Source organism: Harpegnathos saltator, unplaced genomic scaffold, assembly GCF_003227715.2.
Source record: "Harpegnathos saltator strain DR-91 unplaced genomic scaffold, Hsal_v8.6 scaffold54, whole genome shotgun sequence".
NCBI classification, from domain to species: domain Eukaryota; kingdom Metazoa; phylum Arthropoda; class Insecta; order Hymenoptera; family Formicidae; genus Harpegnathos; species Harpegnathos saltator.
The window spans coordinates 543317-568749 of NW_020230360.1; the positions used below are offsets into that span (position 1 = coordinate 543317).

General features: G+C 49.1%; 1 protein-coding gene and 1 long non-coding RNA gene across 4 annotated transcripts in view; one reads left to right on the forward strand and one right to left on the reverse strand.

Annotated features, from left to right (window-relative positions):
• The window catches only part of LOC105182044 (uncharacterized), a 361561-nt gene that overhangs the window by 251562 nt on the left and 84566 nt on the right, over positions 1-25433 (reverse strand). Inside the window, exon 1 of one of the 3 annotated variants that reach the window (XM_025303341.1) lies at positions 16214-16598. The exons of the other annotated variants lie outside the window; for them this stretch is intronic. The gene's annotated coding sequence lies outside the window, so the exon portion shown is untranslated. Of the gene's footprint in view, positions 1-16213; positions 16599-25433 lie in introns of those variants that run through there. 3 annotated transcript variants of the gene reach the window in all.
• Positions 1-25433, forward strand: part of LOC112589546 (uncharacterized) — a 32895-nt gene that overhangs the window by 1603 nt on the left and 5859 nt on the right. The window contains exon 2 of the long non-coding RNA XR_003113618.1: positions 1300-1334. This is a non-coding gene — a long non-coding RNA (uncharacterized LOC112589546). The remainder of the gene's footprint in view (positions 1-1299; positions 1335-25433) is intronic.

The window sequence follows — 25433 nt, forward strand, 5'->3', positions numbered from 1 at the left end:
GTCGGTAGCCCCTTCTTCCTCCCCCGGTCGCCCGCTCTCCCGCTCTCCCGGAAAAAAAATCACTCCACCGCGCGTTTAGATTGCGTATTACAAGGTTTATTTGTCGGTTCTAAAAAATAAAAATTCACGCTGTAAATAAAAGAACCGCCGCCGCACGCGCGCGCGCGCGCGTGCACGCTCGGTCGCTCGGTCGCTCGGTCGGTCGGTCGCACGAAATCGATCGTTGGCCGGACTCGATCGACGAAAAAAACTGCAAAAATCAGAAAAGCGAGCTTTTTCGTTGCAAAAGCGCCCAGTCACGCCGGGAGCCGTCCACGCGCGCGCGCGCGCGCGCGCCCGCACACACACATATACGTACGTGGTATTATTTATTTTGTAAACAACGCCGCAACATCCGCGGCCGAGCGTGAAAGTGAGGCCAGTTTATTTCGTTTCCGTTTGTCCCGCACCAATTCAATTTCGGAGTAAAAAAAAAAGCACCGCGGGTTAAGTGACAATCTACCCCCGCCCCCTCCCCGGCTCGGCCCAGCCCGGCCCGCGCGTGTGGCTTCCCGCTTTTTTCCCCGCGCGTTTGCTTTATTTCAGAAAAATCACGACTCGACGTGCGCGCATATACGTCGAGTGAATGACGTTCTTTGTTCGGGCCAAGTGCTACCTGGCTGGAAATTGGATATCGAAAAATCGCGCGCGGAAAACTTTTCCTTCGGACTCTTATTCAAAACCACGCGGCCGCGGCCTTTCTCGCATGATGATCGCGCGCGAGCGCTCGTTCCGCCGTATGCGTGTGCGTGCGTGCGTGCGTGCGTGCGTGCGTGCGTGCGTGCGTGCGTGCGTGCGTGCGTGCGTGCGTGCGTACGTGCGTGCGTGCGTGCGTGCGTGCGTGCGTGCGTGTGTACGTATGGCTTTAATACGTTTATATCACGTTTGCCGGCGCGTTTGCACAGTCGGCTGATTAACGGCTGCAACACTTTTCTTGCGGACGAGTGTGTTGCAACACACTGCGTGCATGAGGAAATGGATCCGTCGAGAATTACAGGAAAAGCAAAATGCCTCTGTGCTGGGGATGCGGAGGAGGAGGTGATAGGGGTGATGGTGGATACACGTTGCGAAACTCATCGCGGAAAAGTGTTGCCAGCCTTAATCAGCAGACTGTGCGCAACAACGCGATCGCTCGTCCGCGCTGTTTTCAACGTGCGACGTGTGTGTGTGTGTGTGTGTGTGTGTGTGTATGTGTGTATATCGTACATATATGTCATTTATTTATTCTCATCTTTTCCTCCTTCTCTTTTCTCTTTTCAGCTAGACCGTCTTGCAGGACAAAGGCCACTTGGAGCGTGAGTAAATCGGGAAGATTAAATCAAGCGAGCGTCGCGCACGCGCGCGCCTGCGATCGGTTCGTTAACCTTAGTTTAATTTTAAAACACGATGCGAAGCATTAAGGCCATTTTTTGCAAGCGATTTGCGCTCGCGCCTGGCTGACTGAGAAGCACGAAAACAAAACGAACAGAAGATAGAGAGAGAGGAACGAAGAGGTGAAAAATGCCAGCCGGCGGAACACCTTCGATCGCTGCTTGTTTGTTATATAATCTATACCGGATTGGGGGGGGGATAGAGAGAGAGAGAGAGAGAGAGAGAGAGAGAGAGAGAGAGAGAGAGAGGGGGGGTGGGAGGGAGGGAGAGCCGGCGCTTTTTTTTCTATACGCCAGGCGCCTCGATTAATTACATTCAAAAATACGTATGCGTGAACATAAAAGATGAATTGTACGGTTGAAGTGCGCAATACCTTTTTGAAGTCTTTGACGCTATAAAAAGCAGTCGCGTCCACGAGAAACGAGAATTTGCTTTTATTATTGTGCGTAAGAAAACAGTGGAAAAGGCTGGATCAATACTCGGCTTTTCTTTCAACTTGTGGCAAATCCGATCTGACACGCATTAGCGCGCGGGATATCGTTGGGAAAGAAAGCGTTTTTCTTCTTCCTCTAGCGAAGAATCTCTACTCCTTATTTTTCTTTTTTTTTCTTCGCTACGTTTCTGCCTCCGAAGAGGTCAACATGGAAACACGTCGCTCGTTATGCGCAAATTGTTTCGGAATCTTAATAACTGCACGAACGCGCAATTTCCCGAGTCGAAATTTGGACTCCGCATTAATCCCGCAAGTTCCGTCGAACTTGAAGGATCAATGGCGAATCTCGAGATGTAACATTATGTAGATTCTTGTGCCTTTTACGTTACAAATGGCTACTTACTGCGACTTCTTTCCTATGCTGAGGCTTGAGGAGAAGCGCTCATTTCGGAATTACTTAATATTCGATCGTCTCGCGATGTTTTATCCCCAATTTCCAATTTTTATCTTCAATTTCGATAAGCAATGCATTAATAGCGTAACATGGCCAGTGATTAACATTACAACTAATAATAAATAATAATACTGAGACTTGAAAAAGCAGTAATTTCGGAATTACTTAATATTCGATTACCCTCGCGATGTTTCATCTTATTTTTATCTTCAATCTCGATAAGCAATACATTGATAGTATAACATGGCCAGTGATAATAATATGTACAACTGGTAATCAATAATAAATTGGCGAGAAGCAAATATCAAACAATTGAATAAAAACTAACGAGGGAAAGGGATCGATACAACACATTTTCATATTTTCATAATTTCTTTTCTTCTCGAAAGCGCAATGGGGGGTCGGTATCAAGCTCTTAAAAGAGCTGATCTACAAAGCTGCAAAGGCAAGGATAACAATTACGCGTGTCCAATAACGCTGTTCCCGCGTACAGATTTAAATTTCGATTCCGCGTGTGAACAAAGCGCCCAAGGGAGACAAGAAGAAAGCGTTAGGGCATGTAAACAAGGTCACAGGGCGAGGAGTGTTATTGGACACGCGACGCTCAACATTTGCAATATTCATGGTAAATTTTAAGGCCGATATTCATAGTAAATTAATTCGTGCGTTTCGTGTAAATCGCGGAAATTATGCGTCGTTCTCGATGCGGCGGGCGAAATTAATCCCAACTTTGTATTCCTCGGCCGTTGTTCCGCTTTCCGTTTGGGCCAAAGTTTCTCGTTTGCGAAATAAGTGCGAGTTCGGATTGACGAGAGAGTAATCAACAACTCACCGAGCTGTAATTGCTTGTCGGGCGCTGACGACCTATGAATGCCGGCCTAAATTTCGACTCAAGCATCTCTTTATTCTCGTCAAAGGTCCGTTCACAGTTCGGAAACCCGCCGCGTATAACGCGCCGTATAAACGATTTCACGTACTTGGAAATATATAATGTATCGCTGCCGGCTTCCCGACGTGCGTCCTGCGTCCTGCGTCCTGACGTCCCCCAGTTCGGTGTCCCGGTTCCGGCTTGTGCGTCCTGACACCCTGGCTGCTCCTCGCGGCACTTCCGGCTGACACTCGCGCGGGATCGAGCGATTCGGCGCGAGACGCGAGCATCGAGTAACGCGAAGCCGAAGAAGCCAGATTAAACGTTCAGGAAGTCGATCGGGATGATAACCAGGTCCGTGCACGTCGCTCGCCGGCTCGAGACTCGGCAATATCGCACTCGGTCACGGAAATACGTACGGGAGTACCAAGACAATTGCTACTCCGGAGAAGGGCAAAAATATATCGCGCACCAATCGGCGACTGTTGTCGTCAGCCAATGACTGGCGCGCGCCATCGTCGGTAGAGCGACCGTAATCAACCTCCGAGATCAGCTGTCAAAATTCCGGACCTTTGGGCCGGCTCATCTCCGATCCTATCGAAATTACCGGCAACGCCGGTGAGGAGGAAATACAACGCAAGATAAGAACATTTTGAAGATGAAGATGAAGATTTTTCAGTCCCCGTTTACACCCCGCTATATTCCTACATTAATTGTTGAACATTTGCTTATCGCGTATATTCCACCGTGCGTCGAGCGAGCTACATAATCGATCGCTTCTCGCGATTACGGATAAAAATTTGACACTGATATAGAATACTGAGATGAGTATATAATAGGACCATCAAACAATTCCAAATACTCGTTTCCCGAGGATATTTACAGTTCAGGACCTGCAGGTCCTCCGGAGCGGCTCTTAGAAGCGCTCTAAGCTATCTCAAGTCCGCCTTCGCGTCTTGATACGGAGAAAGCAAGCAGCCATATTTGGTATCCAAATAGGACAGTGTCCTCCTACACAGTGCATATACTTCGAGTTTCTCCGTCGATCCTGCGAGAGTTCGACGATTCGACGCAGACTCGACGCGAGAGAGCAAAATTTCGACCCCGGCGACATTTTCGCCTTCATTTTCGGGTCCGTTGATTCGCCGATGGAAGGATACGCTCGGTGGGAAGGAGGCGCGCAGGCATAAAACGTGTCGGATATAAATAACGACTGATGCAGAGAAAGAGCGCACCCCCGGTCGCGCTCGCGCGGCGTCGGCGCCGGCGAGGATCGGGGCTGTATTTTTTTGCCGGTGGATTACCGCCGATAATTCTCAAGAACCTTTATGGCCGTTCGTCAGCCTCGATTTTCGTCGGCCGCGCGTATACTTTCATCCCCGCGTGTCCTCCACCGATCTTTATTTACTTTCATTCCCTCCATTATTCGAGCTTTTACTCCGCCGCCCCGATAGAGGCACCGGGGCCGCCGTGCTCGATAATACATACTTTTATTTTCATTCCCACGCCCGAGTGGCTCGCTCTCGAAGCAGCGGCGGCGGCGGCGGCGGCAGCAAGCCGATATACTACTTGTTCTTTTCACGTCATTTTTAACGAACGGATATGATATCCCCATAATGCGGAATAATCAATACCGAGGCCATCGCGCGCGCGCGAGCACGCGGCTGTGTGCTGACGTCCCCCGATGGATAGGATATTAAAAGTTTGACGTTTCGTTATCGACGCCGGCTAGTTGACTCGCGACTAGTTTTAGTCGCGTTGAAAATACAAGGGAGCTCCGCGTATCGCCGCGGCCCGTTCTATCGCCGCACTTTGCGGATTTAGCGTGCGCTGCGATGTGTGGGAAATCGCGCGCGCGCGCGCGCGTGCTCCGTAATTAAAACGAATATTCATCATCCGGGAGTCTGATCGCGAGCGCGAGTAAATGCCGAAAGTTATTGAAGTTACGGAACGAAGACACGCGGCCGCGAGTGTCATTTTCCCGGGGAGAGCCATGCGAGAGCGCGAATGATTTGTCGGGAAAAACGGACGTTTTCTGAAATTTATCTTCGCAACGGTGGAAATTAATAAAAAAACATTTGGCAAGGGAATCCATATTTTTTAATTCTCTATAAATTTAGTTTCGTTGCGAGGGAGGAAGGGAGGGAGGGAGAGAGACAGACAGAGAGGCGTAGTCCCGGCCGGAATTGTTTAATTTCACAGGTCGGGAAAAAGAGAAATACGGTCGTATGAAATTTATCGGCGCAAAAAGTCATTCGGGATAAAAAATAATAATTCAAACAGCTTCGATTAAACACCCAAACGACGAGCGCGGCGTTATACGAGTGCGCGCGTCCCAAAGTTAACTAGCCCTAATTTCCACGGTAATTTGAGATCGCGATTATAAGAGCGCATGCCGTGCGACGGCCGGCGCGGAAACGTAAATGACGAAATGACGAAATAACGCACGCGCCCGGCATGGAATGCGGGCCGACTGACTGCGCCGAAAAATCGCGTCGGATCCTCCTCGTATTACCTTCCCCCTCTCCTCCGTGCGGCTCTTTATGACTTCGTGATATTCGATCGCCCTGCGCCGCCGAGAATCCGGCAACACGCGATCGCCCGACGACCGAACGTGAGCGGAGTCTCCTCTAGTCCTCTCGTCCCCCCCCCCCCGCCCCGCGCTCTTGCAGTACAACACTTAGAGCACACTCGCAAGAATACAATAACTCGCGGGCGGACTCGAGTCACAGAAGTTTCTCCTCCTCGCCGTAATGACTTCCGCTACTCGTTCGTTAGCCCGAAAGGGTCGAACGTACCGGCGCGATTAAGTCGAGTGCCACTTAACACGCCGCTTTCCTAATGAGGCAAATCGATTAACCATTTTTGGCGCCGGAGCTCGAGCGCGCGCCAGCGTCTAGCACGTGAGGACCGCTGAGCGGCTTCTTGCCGATTCGCGGTCGTAAATCGAAGCGGAGCTGTTCGCGTGTTGGCGGAACAAGTCGAAGCTTTATGATGGAGCGAGCGAGAGAGAGAGAGAGAGAGAGAGAGAGAAAGCGAGTGCCGTTGGCTGCATATACGGATATCAAAGTGGAATAGGGTCAAATTGTTCAGTCGCAGCGTGCAACCGGCATTGTACGTCCCGGCTCGTAACTTTACACTGTAATTGCCGCCAGACCGTGTAGGTGAAGTTTCCGTCATACCGTAATAGTGAACGCCGGAGCCGCGCCGAGCTGGTTGTTACTGCAGCGCGACCGTGAAATTAGCCGCACTGTGAAAATCTGCAGAGAGCGCCGCGCGCGCGTTTTACCGAAAACCCCACGGACGTCGTAATCGAGCCTACCCTTACGAGGCTGCGGGGGAAGGGTGGGCGGGGCGGGCTGGCGGGAGAAGAAGGGCAGGAGGGAGAGGGCAGAAGCACGCCGCCGCCGTTGCCGTGCACTTGGTGCAGTCGGCGATCAAAGCGGAGTCTCTTGTTCGTTACATCGCGATCCCGACGGCGGCTCTCTTTGTCCTTTCCTCTTGTAATTTTATGCTCTTGAAAAATTGGCTCACGCATGCACGCGCGCGCGCGCGCGCGCAGGGAGAGCTCCGAAATACGCCGGCGTCGGGCGTTCGCGAGTCAGCTATTTTCTTTGTTCCTGGAGGAACACATCGTCATTAATCAAACTCGCGTCACGCGACGAACCGTCCGCTGGCCACGATATCCGTCTGTGTGCTCGCTGTGTGCGAGTTCTTACGTGAAAACGGTAATTTAAGAGTAACGCTACTCACCCTCTCCCTTCGCCCGACTCTCTCTCTCTCTCTCTCTCTCTCTCTCTCTCTCTGTGCCATCTCTCGCTACGGCACAGGGTGCATACCCCTTCGGCAGCAGCGTGCTCGCGCCGAGCCACACGCACGCGAATCGCAGACACACAGTGTGTGTGTCTGTGTACACACCATCCCGGTGTCCGTCAAATAACCGTGCACTCGAATACACAAACAGGCATTCGATTCGTGCCGTAGATAGGGGTAGTTACAGGAATCTATTGTGCTCTCGAGAGGTCGCGAGGGTCGGAGGGGCCGAAAAGGGGAAACGAGGGGTTGGGGTCTAGGGGGTAGGGGACAGCGCGCGGAGGAGAGGAGACCTGGAACGGGGCCGACGAGGGGGCAGAGGGACGGACGGGGAGGGGGGGGCAGGGAGTAGAAAGCGTCTGGATGAATGGCGGCGCGGCGTTGCTGGTGGTGGTGGTGGTGGTGGTGGTGGTGGTGGCTTTTAGCTGGACGCATTCAACCGCGAGGGTTAGCCGGGGGTGTATGGTATTAACGCATCCGCACGCGGTACACAAGGGGCGGAGGATGCGTTTCGCAAAATCGGCTATAAAACGTATTGCCCAGGGTGCAGGGGTCGCGACGATATTATTCGTTTTAATGTGGTTTAGCTCGTCGCCGGAAACCGGAAGCCGTCGCGCGGCTCCTCGCAGTTGCCGAAATCGAGCGAGCGTCGATAACGGGGGAGGGGCCAAGGTGGATCTGCACGCGCCATCATCTTCTGCCTGGAAGTCTGTCTCGTCGCTCGGCTAATTTTTCTCCGCGAAGAAAAAGTACAATTTGAGTTATCAGAACTCAGTTTGCACGATCGAGATCTGCTCCGCTCCAACGGGACTCTGGCATCTTCAGTGAGAACTTTGGAATCACCCTCGACGTAGAATATTTTCTCTTGACGATAACATGGGCTTGGTGAGAAACCTTGTGAAGGTTTACCGCCATGTGCTCAAAGGAGCAATTTGTCCTTTCTTGAAGAATATCACCAAAACCTGCACTCTACACACAAAGGGAGTCTTCGTTTCAATTTAACATTCTCGATTGAGACGCTATAAACTCGCTGTGACTCGAGACGTTCCGGGCAAAAAATTGTTAGGGCCATCTTCATGAAGCATAAGGCCTCGATAAGACTGAAAGTCTAAGGTATCCTTAAAAAGGGATACCTTAGATTTTACGAAATAAGGCTTCGATAGGGAAAGCTGTGAAGGGCCTTAGGAGAATTTTTTAGGGATGTCTTTAGGGATCTTGGATTTTACGAAATAATAACGCTTTAACATGGAAAATTGATGTGGGCCTTAGAAGGATCTTTCAAGGATGCTTCAGATATATAAAGTTTTGTTATAGAAAATTAATAAGATCTGAAATCTGTAATAAAATTGTCATAATTTAGTATTGTTTTAGTAAGCACGCTCGATCTGGTTCTTATAAAAGATTTTTTGATTAAAACGCAATTAAAAACAAATTTTATTAGTTTTATCAGTTCATACCATGTTCATTAGTCTCTTTCGAGAGGTTGTCTCTTTTTCTTTGTACTGCCTTCACTTTGAAGTGCAGCAAACTTTAATGAAAACAGTAACAGGATTTTTATATGTAAAGAATGCTATAAAGCATGCTATATTTTTAAAATAAAAAATTCTTGTTGTAACAAGATTATAAAGAAATCGAGAAATTACAGTCTAAATTTCTTGGAATAAAAAGAACAAATATTTTTACTCAGGCAATAATAATTCCTTATAATACAATATTTCCTCATAAGCTCCTATTGATATTGCCTTGTAAAATCCTGTTGATACCGCCTTATAAGACCCTCATGATATATCGTCTTATAAGGACCATTTGTTAAACCATTTGTTACACATGTAAGGCCCTTGTTTTCCTACCCCTAGACTAGAACCCGATTAACATTAGGAAAAAACAATCAGGCCCTTACCAGAGCCCTATTAATCTTTCTACTCGGTATCTCGAAGCTCACAGCGAGCTCGTGGTACAGATTTGCGGGTAGACGTAGACTCGCCCAATGAGCTCGAGGAGCGAGCGACATTCGCTCGAATGCACTGAATCGCATTTTCCCGCAAGCCGACGCGCGCCGCGCATTTCGAATATGAATTTATCGCTCGCATTTATCACCGTCGCGAAGCGGTAAGATTCCGTGTCCTAATACGTCCCGCGGCAGCGGGATCGACAAGATAAACGATGTTTAATTTCTAATATGTGAAACTGATATTCGATATTGGAACGAAGCCGTAATTTATCTTAGGCTGGTGTGTGCTGCTGAAAGGCCGGTGCGCGCCTTGGAATGGCCCGCGTGTCATTCGTCAGCGTCATTGCGCGGCTCGTTAACGTGTCCGCGGCAGAGAAGCTCAGGGAAAAATCACGCCGTTATTACTATACTTCCTCCATCCGGCCCCTCCCGCCCCTCGGCCGACGACAAAACAGCAATCGCGATCTTTTCCAGCTGGATCGTTGCGAGCCGCGAGGAGTCTGGATTTATTCAGCGCGGCCTCCTCCTTCCACCCCCCGACGCGACGTCGCTCCGACACCAATTCGGTGTATCGATTCCATACGCCTTGTATTTTCCCCGCCGCCCAAATCTCCCTCCCTCCCTCCCTCCCTCCCTCCCGGCGCCGCTCTCTATAGCGCGAGCCTGAGCACCGGCGTTAACGTAAATCTCTCATTAAATCCTTTTCACCAAGTTACGGGCGTTGTTTAGACCGGAGACGCGCGGATATCAAATGGTATGCACTCGCGTAACGACGCAACGCTTTCATTTAGATAACAAAGAGAACGAGATTGCCGTCGTCCATGCGCCACGCGCATGAGTGGAGCGCGCGGACCCAGGGGTGGAAAATAATCAAGCGGAGTGTGGTGTGGGTGGAGAGGATGAGCTACGCAGGGCCGACTCTAAAATATGTTGTACACCGTAGGACGCCGCAGTGGCGGCGGCGGCGGCGGCGGCGGCGGCGGCGGCGGCGGCGGCGGCGGCGGCGGCGGCGGCGGCGCGGTGCTGGTGTTTGTTTAATTCGGTTTAACGCATTCGGAGGGTGAGTCGCGCATCGACCGAGACCTCGTCAGCCCGTCTTCGTCTCGGCGTTCAACGACGTGCTCGCTCGCCCTTCCGGGGGCTCGCGCCCCGCAAATCTATTCTGCCCCTCGCCGATCCCGCCCGCCCGCGGAGCGGGGGACCCGATGATAGTGTAAAATAGATATGATTAAGGGGAAACGGCGAAACGCGCGCGCGCGCGCGACAGTTTGCGGCCGCCCGGGCGAACTTAATCACACGAGTTCGGATGGATGATGGATTCGCCGACGCCACGACCGAAACGCCGGCTTTCTCACACCCTCGCAGCCCCGCTCTCCCCGTCGACCCCTCGACTCCCTGCGCCCTCGTCCCGAACGAGGTCGGCGAAATAGGAGAGCGCGGAATCGCGATAGTTGGCGGCGCGGCGCGGCTTTCGATCGGGCTTTCGTCGCGAGGCGTTTCGCGGCGGGGCTTTATCAGATCTGATAAGCTCGTCTCGCTGCGGCGGGAATTTCGCCCGGCGAAATTTACAAACTTACAATACAATTTGCGCCATTCGGCGCGATGTCGCGCCGCGGCGACAGGCTCGAGCTCGCCCGGCGCGATCCTTCGCGCGAGTTAAGAGCGAATCCGTGTAACCGGCGGCTCGTCCCCCGCCGACGCCCGCGGATGTTGGACAAATTGTCATTGTGCCGCCGCAGCCGCCACCGCCGCGCTTGATACCGGCCCTGAATCGCGCCCCGCTCTTCCCCCCCCGCCCCCGCCCCCCTCCCTCTCCCCGGCCCATTGTACGCGCGAGCTGCACGCATTGCGGAATGCGGGACATGGAAATCACGTTCCACGGCGCTTCCTGGCGTATCCTTCAGTCACGTCGTTAATTATACTCTCGCGTGGGCGCGGATCGTTTCGCCTCTCGTCGCGCGACGCGACGCGACGCGACGCCGACGTCGACGTCGACGTCGACGCAACGCCGCGCTCTCGCGTGTTTGCTCGCGCAATAATCGCGTTAATAATCTGGTCGAGCGAGCCCGGCCGGGCCGGGTCAGGCCGGCGAGGCCGCGTCGTCGGTAAGTCGGGGGCGGGGTGGGGTGGGGTGGGGTGGGGGGCGGGGGGAGAACTGGAGTGTTTCATCGGGACTTAGGAATCAAATATTTGCACGACTCGGGCTTCGTCTCGGTTTACACGGCGAAACTCGCGAATCCTAAATACTCAGCGTTTACCGGCGGCTCGTCGAGGAAAAGCGGAAGGGATCCGCGAGCGAGCGAGCGAGCGAGAGCGCGACGGCTACGTCTCATTGCGCGCGCGAATACCGCGAGAGGGTTAATTTGTCGGCTGCGCACGTTCGCGCGGATGCGAAAATCGCAAGCCGCGCGGGATTGAGCGAGAGAGAGAGAGAGAGAGAGAGAGGAGGGGGGGAGAGAAAGAGGGAGAGCGCCAGGCGTGTACGGCGCGTCAAAATAGCGCTGAATCAGCGACCATTACGGTCGGTGCCGCGCGGCCCTTATTATTGCGAGTTAAATCGTCCAAGCGTTTATCGTTCGTAAAGAGTCTCTCTCTCTCTCTCTCTCTCTCTCTCCGAGTCCCTAATTGGCTCCTCGCGCAATCGTCGTGAGAATGAAATCAACGGACGAGCTCGAGGCCGAGGAATCGTGGCAGCCGGACGTCGAGGGCGGCGGGGGACGCCGCCGCTCGGCGCGGATCCTCCGCGTGGCTCTCGCCCGCGAGGGCGAGAATCATTCCGCCGACGAACACGTGATCGCGGACACGTCTCGCGGAGAGGACTTTTCCGTGCGCGCGAGAAGTATCGGCCGCGGAAAGTACACGACTCTCTCGCTGGCCCATTGGACGCGTCACTGCCGCGACGCCGCGTCTTCCGGCGACGCGACGGGGCGATATCCCCTGCGACGTTATCGATAAATGCGCAGGAAGCGGTCCGCAGACTGGGAAGACGGCGGGAGCGAGGAGAAGACGACAACGACTACGAAAATTAATCTTGCGCCGTGAAACGCGGTCGCGTTATGCAGTGACAATTTTTCTCGCCGTGAAAGCGCCGCTTTCTATGCGATCTCGCGCCTCTGCCGCCGCCTTCTCCCTCCGCCCTTTCCCCGGACGATCGATTCGTTTATGCTAATTCGAGCGCCCTTGCTTCTTTGTGCCCGGGACCGTTCGCATATGAAATTCCTTTCACGAGGTCGTCCTTAAACATAAAGGCGGCCCGCGCGACGCGTTCGGTCCCGCGCCAGCGCGTCGCTATATCGCGCGCCGCGGTTCGATAGCTCGAGCACTTAACTCACCGTGCGCGTCGCCGATATCCGGATGCTCTTATCCGCCTCGAACGTACACGTCGATTCGGCGTTTCCGGCTTTGGCAGTCCGCCGTCGCCGTCGCCGTCGCCGTCGCCGTCGCCGTCGCCGCCTGCGTCTCTAACCTACATACGATGATGGATGCTCTTCCGCGTGTCCGAGCATCACGAGCGAAATGCATCCCGACGGCCTGCCATCGAGAGTGCAAAAATATGCTCGCGAGCGCGACCAACGCGATGAAAAAGAGCGCGGCAGGGGGGAGGGGGGAAAGAGCGAGAGAGGGCAGACGTCCGCGTCTAGGAATTGCGGCCCTGCTTTCGAGCCCTGCGGTCCCCGACGTTTATAGACTTCGGAGGATCAATGGAGATTTAATTGCCGTAGAAGCCCAAGCCGCTCGGCGCCCTCAAATGGCGGAAAACGCACAACCTACCGCTTGCGAGTCGCCGGCGAAGACACGAGGCGAGCCGTCGTCATCTCGATCGCTGATGTAAAGCAAGGTCACGAGCAAAAATGCGCCTTAAATTTTATGAAATAAGACTCTCTGATAGGGAAAGCTCAGAAGGGCCTTAGAAGATTTTTTAGGGATGCCTTAGATTTAATAAATAAGGTTTTGATATAGGGAAAGCTGAGGAGGGCCTTAGAAGGATCTTTTAAGGATGCTTTAGATGTACAGAATCAAGTCTTGTGATAGAAAATTAATAAGATCTGAAGCGTGTAAAAATATAATTGTCATGGTTTAGTATTGTTTTAGTAGGTACGCTCTATCTGGTTCTTTTAAACAGTTTTTAATTATATCAAGCAATTAAAAACAAATTTTACTAATGTTATTACGTAGTTGTCATATTCATTGGTCTCTGCCAAGGATTTTTCTAGTATTGCTTTCGTTTTGAAATACAGCAAACTTGAATAAAAACAGTAGCAGGAACTTTATGTGTAAAGAATGTTATATTTTATTGTATAAAGTATGCTATATTTTTAAAATAAAACAAGTTCTTGTTGCATGACTGACAAGGTTATAAAGAAATAAAGGAGTCATACAATCTAAGTTATTTGGAATGGAAAGAACGAATATTTTTACTCAAGCAATAATAAAAATATTTCCTTATAAAGCACTGTTAATATCGTCTGAAGGCGCTATTGATATTGTCTTACAATTAAGGTCCTCATAATATTGCCTTGCAAGGACCCGTTGAACCATTTGTTACACATTTTGTAGGACCCTACTAGGACCCGATTAATGTTAGGACAAAACAATCAGACCCTTATCGGAACCTTATTAATTGTTTTCTACTCTAGAGTGAGGGAGAAAAGAGACCGGCTGAATTCTCGGAACGAATGGAGCGGAATTGCCGGGAATGCGCGTGAGGAGCGCACTTCGCTCGTGAGAGAGCCGAATTCGCGAAGCTCGCGCTCGGCTCTCCTCCGCGTGCGCGGGAGGAAAAGTCCGCCTCGAAAGCGGCAGCGCGCGTTTCCTGCGACGAGCGACAATATAATAATCCGTCGCGCGCGTTTCTTAACAACGGCGCGGCAACTGACACGCTGACAAATTGCCGCGCGTACCAACGACCATCTGCGGATCAAGCGGACGAGAGCGGCCGAGTAACGGGCGGAATGGCTACTCCGCCGTCCGTCCGTCCGTCCGTCCGTCCGCGGAGGCGCGTCTATGACGTTAATACGTATGTACATCATCGATTGTCCTATAAACGTACACACGCACGACGCGGCACGACGCGGCGCGCGGAGTGCCGATATTCAGTCCGCTCCAGTCGTTTCAGTCATTATGCACCGGCGCAAATCCGCCTATTAGATACCGTAGAAGCCGTAGAAGCCTATTCGTGGTTACTTCGGCTCGGCTCTCACGTCCGTGCGTGCGAGTATGCGTATGCGTATGTGTGCGTGCTGCTGCCGGAACACACACACACACACACACACACGCACTCGTAAGTGCGCGGCGAACATGTACATTCGTATACGCGCGCGATGAATACCGGCCGTGCGCGAGGAAGCGGCTGTTATTACGACGTTAACGTGGATAATGGCGTAGATGGATACGAGCCATGTGTCTGTTGTGTGTAGGCAGAGGAGATATTTCAAACACTTCACGCCGGAGCCGGAGAGAGAGAGAGAGAGAGAAAGAGAGAGAGAGAGAGAGAGAGAGGTCCGCCGCGGCTCGCCACGCCGCGCCGGCGCGGCGTATCATTGGCCGCGCGCGATAGTCGTTTTTTCGCGCGTTATCGGTATCGACGACGGCACTGCGATCCTCTCGTTATGCAATTTGCCTGGGAAATTTCCGCCTCTCGCTCTGCTGCGCTCGCGGAAAAACGCGTATCGAGCTGGATCTCGCTCGCTTCGAGTGTCCCGTAAAGGAGCCGTCCTGCGAGTTGGGCCTGAAGTTTAATCCGAATGGGCTGGCCAAAAAATATCGTGCGGTTTTTGCTCGAGTTGTCGAATCTTGCCAGACTTGTCGGGCGCGCGTGTCTATGCGTGTCGTATAAATCGCAGATTCGCTCGGTCTGATTGGGGAGCTTTCGTCGCTTTATGGATTGAGACTCGGGTCGAAAGCTGGCTGTAAGGTACGGAAACGGTTTGAAAAGTTTTCTTCCTGCGATGAATCGCTCGAGAACGCACTACGTTATTGATAACGAAGAGTTATCAATTATTTATCCGTATATCGATCACGACGTTTGTTCATACATCAATTATAACATTTTTCCCGAGAATTTTTGTTCTCGTTTAATTTTGGATACACGATCGCGCGAGCTTTTTCGGTCGCCCGACACGTTCCGAATCGCGGCAAATTTGGCGCCTCAAAATCGACGATATTAAATCATAAGAGAAATTCAGTTCGCTCTATACGTAGAATACGAGTCTTATCACGTTTCTCAAGAAGGAGCAAGATCCTCTCTCGGGCACGTGATATAAAAATAAGCCCCTCTGAAATATTTCCTTATATTCCAAGACTATTATCAGGAAAATGTCCTTTCTTGAAGATAATCGATACCGAAGGGCGGAGGGTAAACTGAATAATCGTTTTCCTCTCTCAGCAGCGGAATAATATTTCCTTCCGCGCATAATTTCAGATGCACAATACAGCTACGCGATTTGAACGAAGATCGTTTCGTTCTTTTGCCTCTTGTTTCACGTGTATGAGTGGACAGACAGACGAATGTGTGTGTGTGTGTGTGTGTGTGTGTATGTGTGTGCAAAAATCTAAAAATAGAAGGCAGAAATATCTTACCTTTTTAGCCCGCGCAAAATGAGACGCGTTAATCGGCGATCCTCGCATCGCGAGATATTAATACACTCTGAGAGAGAAAGAGAGAGAGAGGAGAGAGGGAGAGAGAGAGAGAACAACCGCGGTGTCCGAAAATTGGCAGGCTCGGCGGGGACCGCGATATTAATCACCGCGTATGATATTAGACACCGCGGCGATATCTTTAATCGTATTTCATCCGGCGGTTATCACGACCTGCGAAATATGCGACGACTCGTAAATGGAATTCAGGGAAAGTTAACGTCAGCCGCGCCGGTATCGCCGGGCCGGCCGGCCGTGGGTGGCTTCCGCGAAATCGACAGGAAAATCCGTAGTTCATTTATACCGGAGGGGGGAGGAAGGGGATATGTCGTTCTCTCCCGTGAGTAAGGGAGTAAGGGAGGATTAGAGGAGTCACAAATCACGGAATTGAACAGATTAAAATGGACATTCTGGCGGGGTTGCGAAGATATGAGAATCGATCGGCGTGCGTGCGTGCGTGCGTGCGTGCGTCCTCTCGCCCTCTTTTTTCCTCTTCCTTTCCCCCGTCGCCCCTCTGCCGCGATATACGGAAGCGACCTTTCTCGCGCGCGCTTCCTTGCCGAAGTCTCGCCGAACCCATCGCGCCCGGTCGGTCGTTTCGCGTCCGGCGAGCGCGCATAAAACGCGGCGGTAAAAGTACATACGTACGTTTGTACTTTTCTCACGCGGAGACTCCATCCAATCCGGTAATTTCTCGTCCTTTCTCCTTTCTCCGTCAGTGCCAGCGGCAGACGACAATTCCCGTCGCGTGCGCGCACACGATCGTCCGCCGGGGCTTCCTCGGCTCGAACTCGAGACTCGCTGGAAAATCGCGATGGCCGATGCGCCCGCCGGCCGCTGATTGCACGGAGGGAAGCGACGCGGGACTGCGGACGAGTGCGAACCGGAAGGCGGAGAGCCCCGCGCGATCCAGACGCGACATCGTCGCCACGATTCCGCTTCTTCGGCCGTCGTAGCCGGTGAACTTTCAAATTGGCCCTGGCCGGCTACGAGGCGAACCCCAGGCGACCGTCGCTCTCACGGCGCGGCGCGATCCACATCAAATAGACTCTAAATAGAGGAGGCTACCGGCCGCGATTACGAGCGGCGGCGGCGGCGGCGGCGGCGGTGGCGGAGGAGGAGGAGCGAGAGTGTATAACGGTTTCCGTTGCGGGCTGAATTTCTCCATTAGCCGGCCTGCTATCCGCGACGGAGCCACTGGAGGCACGTTGAGCGCCGCGCGCGCGTGCCTGTACAAACACCTGGCTTACCCCGCGTGTATGTGCATACATACATACATACATACATACATACATACATACATATATACATACATACATACATATATACATACATACACACACACACACACACACACACACACACACACGCGCGCGCATGCACAGAGATGTGTGTACAATTTGCAAATGCACACACGCGACAGCCGAGACGCGCACGTAGACGAACGAGGACACAAATCACCGCTGCGGAGAGGACAACACACACAGCGCGCGGGGAGAGGGGCCGCGGTCCGTGACATACGCGCGTAATTGAATCGATGAATGCGTGCGCGGCCTTGTCATACGACGCTGCGACCGCCGCGTATGAATTTCGCAAAAATCGCCGGACGCGTGATCCTTGTTACACATATCCTGAATAGGGATAGAATCGCGTTCCATCGCGCGGTCGCGGCGATTATTGACGGGGACGATTGCCCCCCTCTCCCCGTCGCCGCCCGTCTCTTTCTTTGTTTTTGAGACTCGAATCGAGCGGGACCGAGCCGACCTCGACCTCGGCCGAGAACGGATCGCGCTTGGCGGCGAAATACGTAAAGATTCCGTTGGAGGGACAAGGAGGAGGGTGAAAAGTGAGAGTGCCGCGCGGAAAACGCACTGACAAGTAAAGGTACCCAACTGTCACTCACCGATTTTGATGAAACTTTGCCCACTTATAGAGCTATGGAAAATAATCGACACGTATTTTCTTTTATCTGCGGAGAAGCAGTTTTATGGGTGGAAACTACTCCTTATTTATATAGAGTTAGAAGTGCTATCTTGTTGTTTATTCGAAAGGCTGAAAGGTCTCATTGGGTTTTTTGGGGTCGCTAAATTCGAATCTGACGTGAAAAGTCAAAAATACAAAATGGCGGATGAAATATGGCGTCTATGTCTCGTGAGTGGGACCATGTTTTTCCATGAAAATTAAAACGATGTCGACGAAAATTACGATTTTTTACATATATAGGGGAAATCACATTGCTTTCACTATTTTTAGTATTACTGTTTGTCATTTGTTTTTATGCGATTCAATTACAACTAATAATAAAATATCATACAAATGTAATTTTTATTCACTATAGATTATGTAGCGATAAAATTAAAACGAAATAAAAACGGAATTTAATACGAAATACCTCGAAACCCGACTTCCAGAAAAGAAACGAATGAAGAAAACGAACGACTCACGATATCACAAATAGAAGGAATAAAACAACGGAAGCACAATGAATGAATAAGATATTAGATTATATTAACATTTATTTACTGTACATTAATATATTGTTAAGTTAAATAAGAATGAATTTCAATTCTGAATAAGTATACTATATGTACGAATTAAAAAAACGCCAAATGATAACACTACGTGATGGTAAAAACAACGCGATCTTTACTAGAAAGGTACTTACGAGATATGAAGAAACACCTTACAAAACTATAGTTGTAGTAATGATATTATTGTCAGACATAGAAATCCTAATCTCAAAATGACAATCATAAACTATAAATGACAACCGCCAAAAGAAATGCCTCACAATGCTACAAAGAGGGGATGAAGCAATGGGAGAACAATGAATAATGAAATACTGAAATATATGGAACATTTATTCTCAATAGATTCATTTAATGTCAGGTGAAATAACAGCAAATTCCATATAAGTTGCCTGAAGACATTTCATATGCGCGCATAAAAACAAATGATAAACAGTAATACTAAAAATAGTGAAAACAATGCGATTTCCCCTATATATGTAAAAAATCGTAATTTTCGTCGACATTATTTTAATTTACATGGAAAAAATGGTCCCACTCAGGAGACATAGACGCCATATTTGATCCGCCATTTTGTATTTTTGAATTTTCACGTCAGATTCGAATTTAGAGACCCCAAAGATCCCATGAAACCTTTCAGCCTTTCGAATAAACAACTAGATAGCACTTTTAATGCGAAAACACTCTATATAAATAAGGGGTAGTTTCCACTGCTGTTAAAACTGCTTCTCCGCAGATAAAAAAAAATACGCGTCGATTATTTTCCATAGCTCTATAAGTGAGCAAAGTTTCATCAAAATCGGTGAGTGACAGTTGGGTACCTTTACTTGTGAGAAAAAGACTTCTGTCGTCGCAACAGATGAACGTCTGTTGTTTGATAATTTGACAGGCAACGGATCAAACAGCTACCAAAACGAGTCATTTTTCGTTGTTTGTAATTTTAATTAATATACATCGCTGGAGACGCAAATTATACACTGAGAAAAAATTGTATTAAAATTAAACAAATATTTGTTCGAATATGACTGTGAATAAATACATTTACTTAAATTAAGTAATTATTTTCTGAAATTCAAGAAAACAGTTTGCATTCAGAGAGAACCTCTAATCCTATTTCATTTTAGAAAATTAGTCGCTTAATTTGAATAAATGTATTCACAGTCGTATTCGAACAAATATTTGTTTAATTTTAATACAATTTTTCTCAGTGTACATGTTTGCTGGATGTACAGCTTCTAATAAAAAGAAATAGCAACGTTGTTATAGCGTAATATACACATGCACGTGACTCTTCTGTGGTCCATATTCTGAATTCTAATATACAGGGTGTCTGAGTTCTTTTGGAAACGAAGAACTGAGAAAAAAAGCCAAGTACCATTTTGCAAAAATCGCAATAGTTAGTAAGTTATTAATGATTGAAAATGACCAGATGTAGAAGTTTTTTTAATTGATAACTTGAAAATTTGCGTACTTACTTGCAAAATGATAAATGACCTTTTTGTTGACAGTAACCTAATCTGCAATTGTATGATGGCTATTGTACCTAGCGACACGTTCAAGATTCATAGTTCAAAGTTCAATGTCTATCATATCTATCGCTAGACACATAGCCGTCGTATAATTGTAGATCAGGTCATTCTGAACAAAAATGTCCCTTATCATTTTGCAAATTTTCAAGTTACCAATCAAAAGATGTAGACATTTTCAATCGTTAATAACTTAATAATTATTGCGATTTTTGTAAAATGGTACATGACTTTTTCTCTCAGTTTGATCTGATTAATCTCCACAATTTTTCGTTTCCGAAAGATCCCGGACATCCTCTACGGACAAAAGCATCTCTTAAAGTGATTTATAAGCTTTTTTTTAAGTAGCTGTGAACCACTTTTACAGACTTTTTTATTGATAAAAGCCTACAGTATGAGCCTTTGTGCGTATATCCCTCTTAACCTCACTTAACCTTACTTATATTTTGCTACGTATTATACGTTGGTGAAGAAGATTCGCTTATACATAATTCCTAACCCTTGCTCATATTCTGTATTGCCAACAAATGAAAAATTCACGATTTGTTGGATTAACGTAATGATGCCATTTGTTCCCGTTATAAAGTTGTTGGTTAGAGCAACAAATCACAAGTAACAACTCATTTGTCACCGTATAACGGCGTCACTTGCTGTCCGACACTAACAAACCATTTCTTGCGGCTACTGCTACTGTTTTGTTGACCCAACGAAACCTTTTTTCTCAGTGCGCGAACAAGTCCGATGGTATCTCGCGGCTAATTAGAAGGCGGTCTCGGCTTTGCGATATCAGTTGTGCAATCGCGGCTAGACACGGTTTATAGTCGTCGGGAGAATGTGTAAAGTGTGAAATACCACACGTCGATCTTAATCGCAGCTGGCTCGCGGTACCAGAGTTTTAATTGATCGAAGGACACGATTGATTGACGCGGCGAGTACACGGAGAAAAATGCGCGTGTTGAACGGGCCAGTTTCCCGGCGAAATATGGACGATTCGGGCATTCCGGCTGGAAATAGCGGAATTCTCTTCAAGTCGAGCAGAAATCTTGATCATTCAGACTGAATTCCGATTACTTCAGCCGGGATTTCTCCATCGCTTGTGTCTCGCCAGAAAAGTTTGCTGTCCATTCAAGCGGACATTTTTTCTGTAGATTCGAAGAAAAGTTCGGCATATGTCATTAAATTACTGAGCCGAAGCTCTTACTTTTTTTTTGTTTTCCAGCCCTTAAACAGCAATGTTTAACTTTCTTATACATAAAACATGTGCTGGATATATAGGATGTACAAAAAGTACGGGGACGGCGAAATATCTCAAAACAGCGTAAAAAAAAAAAAATGCTTCAGAGAAGAGTTGTTCAGATTAATTGGTAGGAAAATATGATATAATAAAAAATAAAAATTTCCACTTAATGATCAGTGAATATATCGAAAGTGGCGCCATCTGTAAACAAAATGATACAACATTGTTTCATGTCCCCCTTGAAAGCATACAACTTCTGTCCGAGACATTTGTTTCTAAGATGCTCAGTTTTCGCGATACTTCGCCGTCCCGATACTTTTTATACACCCTGTACATACATACATGTACCCTGTACATACATACCTGTACACACATGTATTCCACGTTGAAAATTCAGATATTCCTCAAAGACCAAAGTAAAAAGAATGTCCCGAGTCAGATACGTGTTCCGACATTGGTGCGCTTCTACCGTATTACCTCCTCCCCCCGCCTCCCGCGATTTTTATAAAGAGATTCTTCACGCTAAGCACGAGTCGGCTCGTCTTCAAAGCATTATTATCTCAATTTAGTTGTTTACTGGCAGAGAGCCGTTCTATATCGATTATATTAACCTTCTCATGCAAATGAAGGAAGGATGATGAGCGCATTGCTTGAAATCAGGTCGCCGGCGGTCTGTAAATCTGGGGCAGCGTACAAATAATATCTTACGTAATATATACGCGACGTATGCGACATGACACACACACACACACATATTTATATATATATATATATATATACACAGCATACATGCATATATATAATATATAATATATAATATATATAATATGCGTAATGCATGTTTCACTAATATGTTAACCAATATCCCGCCTGTGAGTGGTCGCGCCGCACATAAACGTGCGCCCACGTAGGCGCGCGTGTATCACGAATACGCAGCTGCCGTTGCTATACGTGCAGGCCGAGCTATGTATACAATTTGCAAATGCACACGCGATTCGATACACGCACATGGAGAGGAGACGGACTGCGACGCAAATCACTAGTGCCGAGGGTGAGGCGACATCGATGTGGGGAAGCGGTTCCAGCGACGTGCCTAATTGAATCGACCAGATATATCGAAGAAAAAAACGGCGAGGCGGGAGAGGGGGAGGGGAAAGTCTGTCGCGCGAGATGTTCGGGCGCGAACATCCGTGTCGGATTATTATCCTGGGATCCTGTCGACTTCGCGACCGCTCGAGTGTCCGCGCGAGGCGAGCTGACGAGTGCATCTCGGCAAAATTGCCACCTTCGCGATGCTCGCAATTTGACGGACGAGACGAGGGCGAATAATAATCGGCTCTCGCGCGATTCTTGTCCGCGAAGCGCACGGAGCGATTAATTAATAACGAGCGCTCTCTCTCTCTCTCTCTCTCTTTTTTTTCTCCTCAAACAACAAAATACCGCTATCAAGAACGACGCGTTTTCATCAGCGCGTCCTATGTTGCATTAAAACGCCGAGCAACGCCCGGCCGTTCTCCCTCGCATTGCGTTGCAACGTACGACGTAACTGATTGCATTCATGAATCTGATATGCACCTCAAACAACAAGCCGGCGCGAAATGAAGTAACAAGTGCGTTTGCGGAAGAGTGGGTCTAATTCAGCGTGTCGCGTAGCGCATTTTATTACGATGCCCCGGCAAACCGGATTATGTTAAATAGCGCGGCACTCGCGTGACCAGCACGGCGCCGGGCAGTTTTCCGCTCGGCGCAAGATCCTCCGCCCGCGCCGCCTTGCGCTTCCGCGTTGCGCGTCAAAGTTAAATACGCCCGCAGCGCCGGAGCATTTTCCCGCGCGCCCGCGTCCAAATTGTTCCCCCCCCCCCCATTCCCGTTCTCCTCCGCACTCGCGAAACCTACATCGCGTTGCGCTCCGAGAAATTCTCCCGGTCCCAAGCTAGGAAAATTGCCAGTTGCGTTAACAGTGCGTCCCGATCATAGGCAATCGTGACGGGATTTCTAATCGTTTCCAACGGCAGCTTCCGGCGGATCGCCGGCCCTTCTGCGGTAAGTATATTGTCAACGAACTCTTTTTCTCTCTCTCTCTCTCTCTCCCTCCCTCTCATTATTTCTCGAGGTGAGCCTCTGCTACGCGGCTCATATAAAAATCGCGTCGTTTCAACTTAGGCGCTCGTGGAGAAATCCAAATATTCAGCTATCGACTAAACGAGCAGAAAAATTAACAGGGCTCTGGTAAGGGTCTGATTATTTTTCCCTACTATTAATTGGGCCCTAAGGCCCTAGAGTACTGATGTAAAGACAAGCTAGGATATGTAACAAATTAAATTTAACGGGTTCTTATAAAGCAGTATTATAATAAGGGCCTTATAAGAGCAATATTATTATAAGGGCCTCATAAGGTAATATCAACAGGGCCTTATAAGGAAATATCAACAGGGCCTTATAAGGAAATATTTTTATCATTGCTTCAGTAAAAATGTTCGTTCTTTCCATTCCAAGAAATTTAGACTGTATTTCTTTATTTCTTTATAATCTCGTTACAACAAGAATTTTTTATTTTATAAATATAGCATACTCTGTAGCATTCTTTACACACAAAAATCCTGCTACTGTTTTTATTACAGTTTGCTACATTTCCAAATGAAGGCAATACTAGAAAAATCCTTGGAAGAGACTGATGAATATGGCAACTAATAAAATTAATAAAATTTGTTTTTAATTGTATAATTGAAATATCTTTAAAAGTATAATTAAAAAATTAAAAAATCTTTAAAAGAACCAGACAGAGCGTACCTATTAAAACAATACTAAACAATGGCAATTTTATTACACGCTTCGGATCTTATTAATTTTCTACAAAAATTTATTTTATATTAATTTTATATTAATTTTATCTAAAGCATGCTCTCTTAAAAGATCCTTCTAAGGCCCACATTAGTTTTCCATGTTGAAGCATTATTTCGTAAAATCTAAGGTATCCCTAAAAAATTCTTTTAAGGCCCTTCTCAGCTTTCCCTATCAAAGCCTTATTTATTAAATCTATAAGCACCCCTAAAACATTCTTCCAAGACCCTCATCAGTTTTCCTCATGAAAGCCTTATTTCGTAAAATCTAAATATCTAAATATCTAAACACCCTTAAAAGACCCATCGCGGGGCCTGATGTGATAATAATGAAGCATCCCTTCTTAGGATATCCTATTTTCAGCCTTATCGGGGCCTTACGTTTCATGAAGATGGCCTTTTTTGCTCGGGTATCGTCCACCGAACACCAGCAGTTTCTCTCTCTCTCTCTCTCTCTCTCTCTCTCTCTCTCTCTCTCTCTCTCTCTCTCTCTCTCTCTCTCTCTTTCACTAAGAGAAGAGAATCTTAGCACACGTCCACCCCCGGACAAGACGAACACGAGCGAAGCTGCTGAGGTCTGCTTGGGTGTGCTTGGGGCGGCCGCGGCCGCGGCAATGCAACGAACGAATCTCGAGGAGTCTCGCAAAAGGCCAACGCGGTCGCAGGGAGAGAAATGTCGAGGAGGTTCGCGCGTACGGTGCGAGAGCCGGGCATTTTTGAAACGGGCGTTCGCGTGACCAGGGTGGTCGATGGTTCGGTGTCGAGTGCGACGGAGAGGGTGGGAGACACACGCATACAAGGAGAGAGAGAAAGAGAGAGTGAGAGCGAGAGCGAGAAAGAGAGAGAGAGAGAGAGAGAGAGAGGAAGAGCGAGAGAACGAGGCAGGTAGAGCGAAGAGGGAGAAAGCCAGACGAGAAAGAGAGCGAGACGGAGAGAAAGAGAGTGGGCTGGTTGGTTCGGTGTGGAACGGTAGGTGTTCGTTCGTTCGGCGCTCTGGTTCTGGGGGCGCAGAGAGCGTACAGGAGAAGGCTGGTGGATCGATTCAGCCGCTCGAGTCGAGTCGAGACTATGCTTCGGGGCTCCGCGCTCTGCTCTGTGGCCTCTCTCTCTCTCTCTCTCTCTCTCTCTCTCTTTCTCTCTGCGCGTACACACGTATACACGCGCTCGCGCGCGCACGCACGCACGCACACGCACACGCACATGCGAGCTGTTGTGCGTGTGCGTGCGGGGGAGCAACCGCGGACTGATCACCGGCATTCCGGCTCACGCATGCTCGCGCGAGCGCGCGCGAAAGGGGAAAGACAGAGACGCGAGTCGGGAAAAGGCTCGGAACTTGGGCCCTTCGTATCCCTTCGTATCGGGCTCTCGCCCGATTCGCTGGGCTCGGCTTTACCTTACAGTTCAGCTTCGCGCCGCTCGCGGCCGCGAAAATCGCGACGACCGGCGCGATTAGAATCGTGCCTTCTTCCGTGAAGTGACCGCGGACGCCTAGACGAATGCCTAGTTTTGTGATGTGGGACAGAGGGGGAGGGGCGGGGCGGGGGGGGGGGGGGGCGTCGAGAAAAATATCGCTCGCGGGAGAGCGAAGCGAGGAATAAGCTTCAGAGACAGCGACGTATTAAACGCCCAAGTTTTCTCCGGCTTCACGGGAATTCCGGAGGAGGAGGGGGAGGGAGGACGGGACTCGACGGGACGCAGCCGTCGGCGGTATTTTTCGAAAATGGAATTCGCAATTCC